Source organism: Quercus lobata, chromosome 2 (genome assembly GCF_001633185.2).
Source record: "Quercus lobata isolate SW786 chromosome 2, ValleyOak3.0 Primary Assembly, whole genome shotgun sequence".
NCBI classification, from domain to species: Eukaryota; Viridiplantae; Streptophyta; class Magnoliopsida; order Fagales; family Fagaceae; genus Quercus; species Quercus lobata.
This window is the reverse complement of record NC_044905.1, coordinates 63,365,939-63,379,126: the sequence shown is the minus strand read 5'-3', so window position 1 is coordinate 63,379,126 and position 13,188 is coordinate 63,365,939. Positions and strand designations below refer to the sequence as shown.

The following is a 13,188-nucleotide window of genomic DNA, read 5'->3' as shown; positions in this document are numbered from 1 at the left end:
TTTTTTATTTGATTTTATTTATTTTTATGTTTTTCATAAGAATATTTCCAAGCCAATGTCGTCAAAAGCGTCGGTGACAAGTATTTTTTTTTTTTGGAAATGGTACGCATAGTACAGCCAGCTCACGTATGCTACCTTGACAAGTAACAAGTAAACAAGATTAATTCCCAAAGGAAAACTATTTTTTTGTTCTTCTCGTTGGCTGCCAACCATTTTAATATGTCAAACTTCAAATAACGTAAGCAGATGGAATAACAAATCCATTCGGTGCTCAAGAATAAGTCGTAAGTCACTCAAAGGGTATAAAAGTTCGTCAAAACGACAATTGTTGTTATTATTATTAATATATTATTGTTATTAAATTCTTGGAAGGACAATTATTAAATTACATGAAAGATATATTAAGCTACAGTAGCACTAAACAGGCTTGCATTTCTGCAAATAAAGACAATAGTGAGTTTGACAGCATCTAATCCCTCAACATGATCCTGTCCATTGCTGAACTAAAAGTTTACGATAAACTTGAACCTGGTTATTTACGATAAATCTAATAACACAAAATTTTCACAACACTTTTTCATAACTTAATGTGATTGGTTTAATAAAAATGATGTTCATAATTGATCCACATGTAAAGATGATGTTTATCCAATCAAAAGACATCTCTAGTAGGGGTGGCAAATGGACAGGTTGGGTAATAAATGGGTTAGGTGTATAATTACCCAACCCATTTAATTAGTAATCTATCCATTTAACCCAATATGACCCAAATACTTCTAAAACTACTTGAATACCCTCTTACTTCAAAATACCCGTAAATACCTAAAATGACCCAAATACTCCTACACTTCCAAAATTACCAATATATCCTTGGACATCCAAAATTATCCCCAAAACCACTAAAATGACCAAAATATCCATGAAACCTCTAAATGACAAAAATACCTCCAATATCTCTAAAATCACCAAATATGCTAAAAAACCACTAAAATGACCATAATATCCCCAAAATCTCTAAAATGAGGAAAATACACATGAAACCTATAAAATGACTCAAATACCCCCGATATCTCTAAAATCACCAAATATACTCAAAAACCACTGAAATGACCAAAATACTCCAAAATTTATAAAATGACCAAAATACCCCCAAATCTAAGTTTCACTATGCAGGCCATTATATAAATAGAGATGGCTCATTTTCGCTTATATATATACATATATATATATATATATATATTAGTTTAAGGATAATGGAAGATCTCTTCTAATATTAAGTTTCCTAAAAAAACACATGAAACCTAGGACAATTGTTAATAAATCTCTTGTGTTAATTATTTTCATAAATCATAAGAAGTAGTTAATATAAACAAGGGTCATGTTAACGGATGCCTTCAAGACAATTGCTAATAAACCATATTAGCAAGGGTTTTACATAACTTTTATAGGAAATATAAAAAGTTGTCAACAAAATTAATTGATTTATTATTTTTCCATAAAATATTTCTAAAAATGGTTCTTAAATCAAAGTCCTTATGTCATTTTTTAACATTTCCCTATAAACAAAAGCTATGTTGTATATTTTGTTAAAACACTTATTATTATTTTATTTAAAGAAGTTGATAAAAACAAATATGTTGTTTTTATTTAAAAAAATTGCTGCAATTTAGTGTAGCCACTTGGCAGAATCACGACTTGTATAATATATGCCCAAATTTTATTATATAGTATATAATACGACGTTCTTGCGACAAAATTAACCAGAGTATATTCAAAGTCTCTTACAAAATATTCCAATTCTTTAGCAGTTGTTATTGAACAAAGATTGATGACAAATCATGGTCCAGTTTTTATTTCTGATTTCAACTGGTTCACAGAAAGCCTTGTCTGCACACATTTTTAGTCACAACTGAGTGAATATTTAGCAAATTCGCCTGCAGATCAGGACGCCATCACCCACTGAAGCATGAGATATTTCAACACGAGGTCAGCAGAGATGGAGTTATTGAACTCAATGGTAGATTGCCTCCCAGCTCTTTTCTTTTCTGGAACATCCTCTTCAGGCAAAGCAACATATCCTCCCCACAGTGTGTTATCGTAGATAATTATCCCTCCAACCTTAACCAATCTCATCATCCTCTCATGGTAATTCCAATAATTAACTTTGTCAGCATCAACAAAAGCAAAGTCAAAACTCCCTTCATTCTTTGGCTGCAATGTGACATATATAGAGTAAAACATTCTAATTCTTGAAGAGTGATCACGAAAACTAGAACATTTTTTTGGTGAAACTTAGAAAGTGCAACCACTACTAAAGCTTACATCTTGTAGCAGTTCATTAAGAATTGGTAAAGCTCGTGACTCGATAAAGTTAATTTTGTGCTCAACCCCGCTTTTTGTATAATTGGCAATCCTATCTCATATTTTGTTCGATCAACATCTATGGCTGTAATCTGCAATTAGGCATTACAAGGCATAAGGATTTTGCCAAGACAATGTATTTAACATACATACTGATCATGAATGATTTGCATACCTTGCCATCATCAGGAATTGTAAGGGCCGTGAGGAGAAGAGAGTATCCTGTAAAAACCCCAATTTCAATTGTCTTCTTTGCATTCACTATCTTCAAGAACATGGCAATTAGCTGACCTGCATCTGGTGATGTACCAAAGTATGCCCTGGACAAGATATTTGTCACTCAACCTGTTAGAAGTAATCGCGTGAAAGTATAGCCCAGAGTCAATGAAACCATGGAAGTTCAAGTAAGTTTTAAAGAAAAGAACCTTCTAGGACGGTTCATAGTTTTCCAATACCCCTACATACTTCTTTATTTACATATATACCGGGTGTAATTCATTTTTTAATAACCATTAACCATATTTGACTTAGTATTTAGTAACCAATCTCATAATTACATCACTTATTCACTTTTTAAGGAATTTATTTTTATACTCTAAAAATAATTAATTTAAATCAGATAGTATATATATATATATATATATATATGGTGCATAAGCCTGAAACGGTGCATTGGAACACATCCACATTGAAATTTTCGGTTCCCCTAGTCAACCCTAAACGCCTTTTGGAACGGAATTCAAAATCTTGATTAGAACCATGAAATAAGGGAATGAAGTAGTTGTAGCAGAAAGTTTGCTCAATCATCTCTATTTAGTTGCAGTTGCGACAGATTATGGAGAGATCTGAATTATTCAACAAGTTCAACATGTCTCCATTGCACAGAGAAGGAGAGAACTTACAAGCTCATGCAAAGGCCAACCATAAAAGGCATTGTGGCAATGGAGGATCACAAAAGACTGGTAATTAATACGTACAAAAGGAGGAAAACTATAGTTCCAAAATGATTGCCATGTCATTGCGGCTAAAAAGTAAAAAAAAATGTCTTAAAAGGATGGACAAGTATCGTCACAAAAAATAAAAAACAAAAAAAACAAAAAGTTCCAACAAACATACCTTTATGTCATTCACCAAGGAAAATTAGATTCATGTCATCTTAAAATAAAAGGAATGAGGAATTCAAGAAAGGGAGGTTGATCGAATCCAAAAAAGACAACATGTAAGAAACCAAAGAAAGGTACCTCGAGGCGAGAGAAGACAAAAGAACCATGAGGAAAAGAGTGTCTTTTTAGAGGGGACGAATGTTATGAGTCTAATTTATTTTAGTTAGTATTGGGTAAATAATGACAGATATGTTTTATTGGTTCCCTTGGTAAAACTAATCAAGATTCATCCTAATCCAAATGGAAGTTAGTATTTATCTTTTATCCAAATGGAAGTATGTTCCTTATAAATTTAGATGTTGACAATAAGGGCACGTTTGGTAGACTGTAATAGGCACTCTAATGTAACAGCTATTCTTATGGTTTAGTTATTCAATAATTTGGTTATGTTTTTATTACAAGGAATAGTCACTCCTTATGCATAACTATTCTTTAAAATGAGGAATAACTATTCCTCTCTAAAAGAGTTGTAATAGCTATTCCTTAGTGGATTTAATAATTTCTAACATTTATATATTTCCAAATAAATAAACTTTCCATATCTACCTAACAATTATAGAAATAAAAAATCATAAAAAAATAGCTCATCTCTCTAAAATTTAAAAGATATTATTTTTTAGGAAATATAATTGTATAAATGAGATATTTCCTAAAATAGATCATAAGTTCTATTCTAATATTACAACTTACAACCAAACTAATGAATATGTTTAGTTATTACATTACAATACATTTTATTCCTGGTAATAAAGATTACCATTCTTATTGCAATCCACATTCAGTGTACCAAACATACCCTAAGTATAGTCATGATTTTTTGAGTTATAAATTGTTAGTTAGTTTAACTCAGAGGACTAGACTCTCAAAATAGTTAATTATATCGATTTTGGAGTTCTTTAGCAACCAACAAAAAATTGTATCCCTTGTGACATTGTTTGTACAAATGCAAGGAAAAGTTGAAAGTCCATTACTTCATATCAATAATGTTTTCAAACAATCTCTAATGGTCCGTTTAGATTGAGGGAGAAAGAGGGGGAGTAGAATAGAGTAGTTATAGTAGATTTGGCACAAAATTAACTTATTTTTAGCCAACATTACTCTACTCCCCTCCACTCTCCCTCCTTCCTCCTTCTATCCAAACAGGCCATAAATGATTTTGATGTGAATCGTGTGAAGACAAAAGAAAATGAAGAGAGAGAGAGAGAGAGAGAGAGATATTTGGTGGTTTAGTGTAGTTTAAGATAGAAAGAACTATTACAATGGTTGGGTTGCAATAGCTTTCCTCAACTCCTTAAGAGGCTCTGGTTCTCGTGGGTACACACTAGTGGCCAGAATGTACTGCCAGATTAATGAAAAATTAGATTGAACGTCATTGACTTAAAAAGAAACAAAACAGCTAAACTCAAGAAAAAATGTCAAGTACCTTCTTTTGTCAAAAAAAAAAAAAATGTCAAGAAGATAATAGACAGTACCTCATATAACTCCTCACTCTGCAAAATTAAAGGGTTTGCCAGATTTCCTTGCTTTTTTCTGTTCTCCATCTATATGCATGTGCACAAGAAATTATGACATTTCTCTAAACCTTCGTTTGGGAGGAGGGAATGGAATGAAATGGAAATGAAATTAATGAAAAAAAATTAATTTTATAATATTCTTCACTTCTCTTATTTGAGAGTTTTAATGGAGGGAATGAAAACTCCATTACATTGTTCGGGAGTTAGATTTAATGGATAAAAGGGAACACTCATTCTTTTTTTCTCCTTTAAAACTTCAAATTTTCATTCCCCCGAAATTGGAAGGAATGAGAGAGAATTGAATTAGATTTAATGAATTTTTTACTAAAACTCTCAAAATACCCCCATATATTCAACCATTTATTTTAAAATATGAGTCTAATAGTAATATTGTTATAAAATAAATTCATTCCATTCTCTCTATTTTACTCCCAAACAAGATTACTTACATTTCATTCATTTTCATTCCTTTATTTTTTACTTAATTCCATTTCATTCTATTCTTTTCCCTTACGTAAATACATTCCATTCAATTTCATTTCCTTCTAATCATTTTATTTCATTCCATTTTATTCTCTTATGAACTCCCAAACAAAGCCTTAGGAAAAAAGTTGCTAGTATAATAACTTCTCTCAAAGGTATTTAATTTTTTCTTTTTTTGCTAAAACTTGTCTACTATAGTACTCCACATTCATGCTAAGAGAAGACACACATATGACAAATCATAGTCTCTTAATTATGAGAAAGATTTTGGTTCGGATTTCTTCAAAATTTCAAAATTTTCTTCTTTGTATGAATTTTCAAATTTTTTTTTTTAAACAGTGTCATTTTGGAGGTTGGAGGACTGAAATAATCAAATTTATTTATTTTTCCTAGGATAGTTTGTTAGAGCTATAGCCACCTTGACGTACTAGCAAGGGGAACAGGTTCAAATAAAGTCACAATAAAGGAAGTTCATTGGGTTTGTGTTTTGCCTATAGTTGATGGTTTGAGCCCAACTCACAAAGTTATAGGACTTGATTGAATTCTGAGCAATGTTAAAAGGTGCAATTTGTAATTTAGCCAAAAAAAAAACTAGGCATCTCATAGTCTAATGGCATGTTTGGTTAGGTTGTGTATAAGACGGGTTGGATTATGGTTGTGGTATTTTTCAACCCAACTCAATTTCTCTTGTTTTAGAAATCTTTAACCCATAGCAACTTTAAAAACTGAACCTTAGTCATAGTGATCGAATTAAATTGGGTTAGGTTGTCACATCGAGACCCACTTTTCTAGACCTAAAACAAGAAGGATATCATTCAAATATTTAAGTTAATCATTGAATAGTCTTTTTAATTTTCTTTTATTTATAAGTGATTATTTATTATAATTTACATAATTCAAATTTCATCAAAACTAAATCTCAATAATCAAAATAAATAAATAAATAAATAAATGTAAAATTCATATATTCTTTAAATGGTAAAATTCAAAAGTCTCCCCGGATTTGGGTCTATTGCAAACTAACCCCTATATTATCAATTTTGTATTATAACCTCCAAGGTTTAAGAATTATCCAAAATGACCTCTTCATCCTAATTTCATTAACTATAATTGATAGAATATTGTCATTCGCTATGCACATATTATTTTTAAAACATTGTTGGTTTGTTGTGATGGGTGTATGAATTTGTGTAGAGCTTTGTCGTTATATTTAGAAGATGGATTGAGAAAAATAAATGAATTAATGATATATTGACAAACCAATTTTTTTCTTCTTTCACAATTGAAACCTATGCAATATGAAGTTTTGAAAAAATATTTTCAAAACCAATTTTTAACCTTTTTTTTTTTTTTTTTTTTTTAATGTGAACCAAATAGTCCCAATGATATGAAAATTTCCTAACTCCAATATATATCTTCTTCTTTTTTTAAGTTATAATGGTCTTGAAAAGGCTAAGAAAACAACAGTAGAAGGAGATATACTTTACCAATTAATTAAGTGTAAACATATGTTGTTGGTCTAGTGGCTATAGTTCTTAATGTCTCATGAGATTCACAAGGCTATGAGTTTAAAACCTCTAGATACATATTTAGACCTTGAGATTCTTTTCCCTAATTATTTCGTGTGCGCTAAGACATGAGTACTGTACACATTTTAGAGAATAGTCAGGTACTCGAAAAAATATAAATACCCTCATTAAAAAAAAAAAAAAATTAGAGATGGTAGGAATTAAGGGAAAAAAGAGAACTAAAAAGATAAATTACCAAGCTGGTTTTTTTTTTTTTTTTGTTCACATTAAAACCTATATAAAAATATGCTTTGAAAAGAAAAATATTCAAAACCACTTTTCACCCTTTTTGGAAACATAAATATTCTAAAAATGGTGAACTAAACAGACCCAGTAGAGAGTAGTATAAAAGATTCCTAACTCTAATATTTTTAAAGAAAAAGAAAAATAGAAGTGGTCTTGAAAAGGCTAAGAAAATTAACCATGTAGATGTAGAAGGAGATTTCTTTTACCAATTCCCACGAGATGGATGGGATCTTTCATACTCATAGACCTTGATACGTAACTTGGCTTTTTGAAACTATCTCATAACATGGGAATAGTCATTATTATTCTAAAACAATCTCATTATATTCTGGTTTCTCACTCATGATTAAAACAATAACAATATTTATTATAAAAAAAAAAACATGTTGACGATCCAAATGATTTGAGTGCTTGAGAAGAATATAAAATTTTATTAAAAATTTAAATTTGGCAACAGAGATGGATGGAAATTACCCGGATCGAGGAAATGGTTGAGGACTCACCCTGAGTCTGAGTTCCAGCACCAGCAAAAAATGAAATTGATTCAAGTACCATTCTGGAACCACACATTTATGATATATCTGTAAAACCAAAAACAATATCAAAAAAAAAAAAAAAAAAAAAAGTACCCAAATCATTGTAACAAAACAGTAAGGTGTGTCTCAGTGTGTGTCCCCACTCCACCTAGTGACAGACCCAATCCTTTGTGTGTTAAAAATATTTAATATTTTCAAAAGAAAAAATAATGAATTAATTTCATATTGAAAAAATAAGCGTGAGTTAAAGAGATTTAAAATATGTGCTGTGTAAACCTTCTCCCATCTCCCATCTCTCCGTGTGTGTTAAAAATACTTAGTATTCTAAAAAAAAAAAAATTTAGTATGTATATATATGAGATGGGTTTAAGTTACAGTATAATTTCATAAGAGTTACATATTTTTTGGATCATTGATTTGTATTAGATCTAAGGGTAAAAAAAAATCCCATGATCATGTCATTATTGTTCCCTAGAAATTAGTAATTAAGTCATTAACTCTTATTAAAAATAAAAAAAAAATAGCATTAACGCTCTACTCTCCATCATCCGCATTAACTCGGTGAATGTTATCTATTTAAGCATCACATTCACTGACCCAATTTGACATAGCCCTGGCCACAAACGATTGACTAAAAAAATCATTATACTCCTTGATTAAAATTACACATCGACAAGCGTGATATGATCTACCATTGCTAGCCATTAACTTGCCTTTGTACACATGACATGAGCAGTAACTGACAATTGATGGTTTTTGTTTTTGGGTCAAGGTTAGGTCCAATGTCTAGTAGTACTAAACCCGTTGAGATGATGACATGTGTCTACTTTTGAACACGTGTGATTATCTGACCGGGTCCAGTGCACTGGATGCATTAGACCTATACCAAGTCCTTTGTTTTTATCCTTTACCCAAAGTATATATCATGCCTTGTCAAAATAAAAAGTATGATAAATCATTGTTGACAAAAATTCACTCATGTCTATTCCACTGTCTTACTGCATTCCACTTCTTTTTCCTTCCATTTATATATTAAACGCTTAGATTTTTTCAAATTCAAGTTTTAAACATTAACAAAATATAATTAAAAAATGACACCATAGAGAAAAATAAACAAGAAAACCATTGAAGAAAAGTCCCAAAACGATAAATTTTTTATAATTTGACAAAAATATCGAATTTCTTTTCCATTTTTTTTTCCTTCTTTGTTCCTTTGTGGCAGCATGTTTTTTTTTGTTTCCTAAACCAGCTCTCTGAACAAGGCCAGAAGCCAAAACAGAAATTTTTTTTTTAAAAAAGTTCATATTATGCTCCATCAAAGTCCCTTCTAAAAATCCTTTTTGCTACGATTCATTCATCCTCAACCTCTCTCTCTCTCTCTGTACATTTACTTATTCGCTAACTACCACAATTTAAAGAAAAAAAAAAAAAAACCCCATTTTTTTTTCATCTCCTTCACAACTAATCGATCCTACTAAGTGTGCGTTTGTTTGCACTTTTAGGAGCTCAAAAAGCCCATATTACAAAAAGCTGGAAGAAAATTGCGTTTGGTTCAACCCAAAACGCAACTTTTTGAAAGTTGCGTTTTGGGCATAGGCCAAAAATGCGGTTTAAACGTGGAAAATTTATGGACCTCAGGAGGTCCATAAATCAAAACTCGCACTGTGCGTTTGATGGGTTACCGTTGGCTGATGATGAAATTATGAAAATACCCATGAAATTAATCAGTTCTCTCAACGCTTGAACCTCACGCCCCTCATCTCATCTCTCTGCTCTCTATTTGCACGAAGCTCTCTCACGCCTCCCATCTCTTCTCTTTGCTCTGCCCTCTCCGTGAGAAATCAACCCAAAGAACAGAGAAATCATAACCAACCCATACCCATGAGAGATCAACCCAAAGAACACACAGAAAAATCATTACCCAAAACACAAACCACAATCCAAAACTACAGAAATCAAATAGCACAAATAAGTCCACAAACCCAAGATTTATTAGACCAAAAGAGACAGAACACTAAAAACAAAAATAGCGATACCCAAACCCACAGCCAAACAACCATAAACACGCAGAAAGACAGAAAGAAAGAAGAAAAAGAGGAAGACGAAGAAAGACAAAGCAGAGAGACTTACCACGAGTTTTCTCAAGCTCTTCGGCTCTCTCAATTCCACGAGTTTTCTCGTGGGTATGGGTTGTTTTGATTTCTCTGTTCTTTGGTTGATTCAAGTAATTGAGAGAGCCAGAGAGCTTCTGGAATCAAGTGGAAAAAAAAAAAATTGAGAGAGCCGGAGAGCTTCTGGAATCATCAAGTGGAAGTAAAGGAAAAAAAAAAAGAGAGGAAAGAATGAGGAGCTTCTGGAAAGTGGAACTGTGGAAGTAAAGAAAAAGAAAAAGGAGAGGATGTGGACAATGTATACGTGTGTGGTGGACAAAATACAAGAGACAAAAAAGAAAAAAAAAAAAAAAGGAAAAGGAAACATATGGATGAAAGAAAGGCAAAGAATAAGAAATCACAATTTAAAAATATTACCACAATATTTTTACAATATTTTCACAATAAATTTTAAGTAATTAGCTAATATTGATGAGTAAAAATATAATTTCAGTAATGGGTTCAAATTAGAATTAGTAACAACTTTTCATATAAGATTTTGTTATGATTTTTGTGAAAATATTGCAAAAAATATTGTGGATGTAACACTTTTTATTGAAAAATATAATTGTTGAGAATGAATAGAAAAAGAAAAAATAAATATTAAAAAAGAATAAATATGATTACAAAATAAAAATTAAAAAAGTGGATAGGCAAAAGATAAAGGTCACTGTTGATTGTCCAAACAGCACAAAAATTTTTCTAACCTGCTGGAGACGCTCTTATATATACATTATCCTTTTTGGTAATTTATCCCTCAAACTGCCACTTTTATAAGTGCTAGCCAAACACTCAGTTTTTTCAAAAAACACTTTTTAACAGTTTTTACCAAATACTCAACTTTTTGAAAATGCACTTTTTCATTATTCACTTTTTGAAAACTCCACTTTTTCATTATGCACTTTTACAAAAAGCTGAACCAAACTCACCCTACTCCGATTCTCTTCACAGCCACTTCCCTAAACCCATCTTCACCTCTCATACCCATACTCATACCCATACCTATACCCATATTCATACCCATACAAATCCTAGACCCAGCTCCAATTTGCTCCTTTAACACGGCCATATAGCTCCTCACTTCCTTCTTTATCATCTCCTGCATCACCGCTATTAACTCAGCACTCAATTATATAGGAAAGAATGGATATAATATAATAAATAAATGAACGAAGCAATCAAACACTCTTGTTTCCTGAACACAAGACCATGTGAGAGAGGGAGAGAAGATGAAGATGATGATGGACAGAGAGTAATGCTGTTTTTTATTTTTCTATTTTTAATAAGAAGAATTAATGACTTAGTTACTAATTTTTAGGGAACAATGAATACATGATTATAAGTGTTTTTTCACCGTTAGATCTAATACAAATCAATGGTCCAAAAAATGTGTACACCATGTGTAACTTGAACCCATCTATATATACATATAGGTATTAATTTTAGCAATTTTGTTTCATAAATTTACACTTTGCCCCCTCAACAATATCATTAATTATTTTGAGAGTAATGCTATAGTAACAAAATTTTCTACAAAATTTTTACAAACCATTACGTTAGCAAATTCTTATTAGTTCGCACTTGTTTTTTCACCGTTAGATTTAATACAAATCAATGGTCCAAAAAATGTGTACACCATGTGTAACTTGAACCCATCTATATATACATATAGGTATTAATTTTAGCAATTTTGTTTCATAAATTTACACTTTGCCCTCTCAACAATATCATTAATTCTTTTGAGAGTAATGCTATAGTAACAAAATTTCTACAATATTTTTACAAACCATTAAGTTAGCAAATTCTTATTAGTTCGCATCTGAGACTACTACTCAAATCACTTTTTTACATAACAATAACTACTAACCGCATCAGCAATTTATAAAAACGTTTGTAACTCTAGCATTTTCTTCATTTTAAAGACTAAAAATTTATTTATAGATATAAAATCTAAAACAAAATATACAAACCCAGAAAATTAGCCTAGCAATAAAAATTACCAATTGCAAAAATAAAAATAAAAATTAAGATCAGTCAACCAATTTTACTCAAAACAAACAACCCAGCCATTAAAAAAAATTTTTAACCAACTAATTTTATCCTTACCTAGCAGTACGCATCAAAGACACACACCAAAAAAAAAAAAAAACTCACAACTAAACAGCAAATTTAGAAGCCAAAACCACAGCACACAGTCAGTAGCAAAACCACCCCCCCTAATTTCAAGTCCTGGCTATGTCCTTGTCTCCACTCCTCTATGTCTTTGAAGACTTTAGGATGATAGAAATTATTTTGTTAATTAACATCCCATTGAGCAGTCCTTTTTATTTTTTATTTTTTATTTTTTTTGAGATTAATATCAATTTGGGAAAATTATCTACTTGTTCCCATACCTTTTAAATGTGTTGATATTGTGTCAAAAAAATGATCCTTAAAGTGATAAATGAAAAATGCTAACCTATTTCTCAAGAAAAAAAAAAAAAACTGACTTGATTAACAGTCAAAATAAAACATTAGTTTCATTTCATGTAAATTGCCACCTGCACTGCCATGTTACGATAGCCTAAATGAAATAAAAACTTGCTTAGTAAGTAAGCTCACATGCAAACACATGAGGTTTAATTTGGGATCAAAATCCCTCACAAAAGTAGTACGATGTTACTGGTGATTGGACTGCTTCACTTTCTTCAATTATGAAAGAAATTCATTTATTGTCCTAACTTAATGATATATATATATATATATGCAATTGTGAGTGGTGGAGATAAAATACAATCAATGGTTCATCAATCATAGTCACACATGTCATCAAATATGAAAAGTTGTGGCAATTGGCAAAGTGTGTGATATAGAATAATTGCTTTTATATGAGTCCACTATTGAGACTATTTTATTGTGTATCAATCATAGCTTGACACATTAGTTGAGTCATGAGTGTAAAATTTGGTGTATCCCTAGATTTATAGAAAATATTTTACTTTTTCATCATGTATATTTAGCACAAGGAATAGAAAGTGAAATGATAGATATTGAATTACTATTATGCCCTAATTGCAATTTGAAACAATAAGGTAATGAGGGTAATTTTTTGATTTCATTATTCATGGTCACTTCTCAAGTTGAAAGGAAACAAATTGGTGGGCGGGTGAAAAATCACCGATCACTAT

General features: G+C 31.0%; 1 pseudogene; it reads right to left on the bottom strand.

Annotated features, from left to right (window-relative positions):
• Window positions 1-1,742: 1,742 nt before the first annotated feature.
• On the bottom strand, window positions 1,743-10,063 carry LOC115976160 (annotated as a pseudogene).
• Window positions 10,064-13,188: the final 3,125 nt, after the last annotated feature.